We start from the raw sequence: 3,551 nt of genomic DNA on the forward strand, positions 1-3,551 counted from the left end.
AATTAAAAAAAAAAACGTTTAAAAGTGTTTTTGATATAGATGTACATAAGAATACTTTGATAAGTATGTTTTAACTTAAATAGGGATGGTATAATAAAATTGTGGGGTCTGCGTTCGCACCTAGCCTCCATAGAATGGAAATAGGCACAAACTTTAATAAAGACTTCTTATATCTATCTGCGTAAGTATACTTTGATAATTATGTTTCAGTTTGAAGAAATATGGTATAATAAAATTATGGGGTGTCCGTTCGCGCCTGACCTCCATAGAATGGAAATATGTCACAAAGTTTAACAAGGTTTTTTAATATAGATCCACAGAACATTGTGATAAGTGTTTCAGTGTGAACAGGTATGGTATAATAAATTATGGGGTTTATCTATTTTATTTTTACTTTCATCGTATTTTGCTTCGGTTTTGAGACTCCCAAATTCGAAGCTATCTCTTTACAACCCTTCCTTTTCATAACCTATCATACTTTCATAAATCAGAGTCCATTTTCTGTAGGCTGTTTTTGAACCCAGTCAACGACGGGTACTTTTGCTAGTATATATATATATATATATATATATATATATATATATGTTTGCTAGTATATATATATTTATATATACAAATTATTATAAATATATATCGTTGGGACGATTAATCGGAATATATATATCGTTGGATGATTAATCGGAATATATATATCGTTGGATGATTAATCGGAATATATATATCGTTGGGACGATTAATCGGAATCAGAATCAGGAATCGGAAAAAATGTGAACTTTTAGGGGTATCGGAATCGGTATCACAATCAGAAAAATTTGTGCCTAATTTCCGATCCAATAAAACGATTCTTATAATATTTTTTAAACTTAATTTTCAATTGCTTGTATTGATGATATTTTTTTTAATAACATCCAAATAAGATGTAATTTTTTTATTTGCGTAAAATAAACAAAACAAAACTTGAAACATTGCGAAAATTTACAAGAATGCAATTCATTTACAAAGTATTGAAAAAATTGTTTAAAATTGAAGAAATATTTTGTCAAGAAAAATAATATCAAGTATTATTGCTAATTGAATAAAAAATAGAATATAAAAGTGTTGTTTTTTAATCTTTAATTAATTTTTTATGGGTTTTGTTCAGCTGGGTTTTGTTCGGTAGATTTTTGTTTACTCACTCACTTAGCATTGACAAATATGACAAGAAATGGACAAAACGTTGTGAACAAAACTTAGCTTTGAATTGAATTTAAAATGAATTTGTGAATTTTAATGCTTCCATGTGAAAAACTTTTAGCATAAAATTTTCTTTGATTCTGCCATTTACTTAGATGCTTCTAAAGCCCAATCAAATTTTCAAGTAGTTTTCCGTATCTACTTGTCTAGATGATGCTTCTCAGAGAGTTCACAGTTAAAAGATTTCAAACGACTGGGCAAGTTTTATTTTCTTAGAGCTGCTTTTTCTGATCACCGTTAATGTTTTATTGTATCTTTCTCGGGTTTCGAAATAGTTAAAACTATACATGAATATCTCACAAAAAATATATCAAAGTTTTGGATAAAATACATGAAGGGAAAACATTTACATGTTTGTCAAATTAAAAAAGAAATTATATCTACATTTAAAGGTACCCTACCCCAATGATAATCTACTTTTTTGACGATATTTATAAACCCACTAAAAACAAAAGTATTTTAGAATTTAGATTGGAGGGTTAGTAGTGCATATAAAATCAGGACAATTATCGATAGAAAATAGCTTGTTGTCCAAGAGTCTTTTTAAAAAGCAGCTACCCCTCCCTCAAAATTATATTTTTAAAAATATCTTAAAATATTCAGGGTTCTTTAAAACCAAATAAAATTGTTTTTTATAAGTTATGAACACGCTTTGTACTACTGTTCTCATCTTAAGTGTTCCTATTTACTTACCTCCCCTAGAGGGTAAAATTAGACGTTTTTTGTTTAATATGGCGAATCAGGAGGTGATTGCAACAATTACCGTGGGAAAGTGATGGCCCATCTGCTCCTCTCACGTCTACAGAAAATTGCTGAAACTGTGTATCTTGAATCGCAATGTGAATCGCAGGTCGGTCAACTACGGACATGATCTGTGTGAGACAGCCCCAGAAGAAAGCACAAAAACAGCGACAACCACTACATATGGCTTTCATATACCTGACAAAAGCTTTTGACCTAGTCAACAGAACTCTATTCCTGTCCCACTACCCTGCTGTCAATCACAGAGACAAACAGGGCTGCGTGCTCACCCCAGTCCTGTTCGGGATGTACTTCTTCTTTGTTTTCAAACAAGCATATCAGAATAATGATAAGTCTGTGGGAGTTTCGATTCTCACCTGTGACGATGGGAATTTCTTTCCCCTCTCATGATACAAAGCCAAGTCGAGAGTTCAGGAACTAGTTGTCCACGAACTCCTCTATGCTGATGCTGCTGCTCTTTGCATATCTTCTGCTGAGGATCTTCAACGATTCTTTCTCAAACTCATATAAACATTTTTGACTAACAATCAGTCTTAAAAAAATCGATCATCCTCTCGCAATCATCAGAGAGCGTTAATTTTGCAATAGATAATACAACCCTGGAGAATGTGGATAAATTCAAATACCTTGGTGCGACCATCGCCAAAAACATTAGTCTTGACCTTGAACTTAGTACGTGACTTGGCTTAGCCTCTACCACATTTGGGAGGCTCACGCAGCACATTTGGAAGAACAAGCATTGTACTATCAAGACGAGAATCTGTGTGTACAAAGCGTGTGTGTTGAGTGTCCTTTTTTATGGGGCTGAGATGTAGTCTGAATATCGTCCTCGAGTCCAGGGTTAGTGCCTTCCATACAAGATGTCTCTGATCAATCATTGGCGTGTCATGGGAGGACAGAATGACAAATAAAGAGCTCTTCAGACGGACAGGTTCGGGTGCATTCCTCGAGAAATTATGAGGTTTCGATAGGCAGGCCATGTAAACCGAATGTCATGTGAACGCCTACCTCACAATGTATTAGATGGTGTTTTGAAAGAAGGTACTCGGCCTGTTGGTCGTCCATGTCTCAGATTCCAGGATGTGCCAAAGTTAGATCTCAGGGATTTCAGAGTGGAATGTGAGCAATGGACAGCACTATCTCGGGATCGGGATACTTGGCAAGCCAAAATTTATTCCGGGAAAGAGAGAGATGAGACGGAAAATCGAAAACTCAAAATACGGCGATCCAAGACGCCCTAATTTAGACCTCTATAGGATTGTCGGTCACAACAGATGTTTGCAAAAGAGGAGAAAAGATGCAGTTTTGTTGTCTCGATTTTTCTGTACTTTCATGAGCGTTTTTGAGCAGATATCAGGAAGAATCGGGAGATGTTGATGCAGAAACGTGATGAAGACCAAAAATCCAAATAATATTTTTTTTTCAATGTAGTTGGCAAATTTTCTTTTGCTGCAAGAGCAGAAGATAACTGTGAAGTAGAGAAAAGGACGTAGAGAAAGTGGAAAGAAGCTGAGGGTAATATTGAGCTACTTGGTTCAGACGAAAGGATCTTTGAA

The sequence above is a fragment of the Euprymna scolopes genome, chromosome 12 (genome assembly GCF_053919585.1).
Source record: "Euprymna scolopes isolate OS-2025 chromosome 12, ASM5391958v1, whole genome shotgun sequence".
Classification (NCBI taxonomy): domain Eukaryota; kingdom Metazoa; phylum Mollusca; class Cephalopoda; order Sepiida; family Sepiolidae; genus Euprymna; species Euprymna scolopes.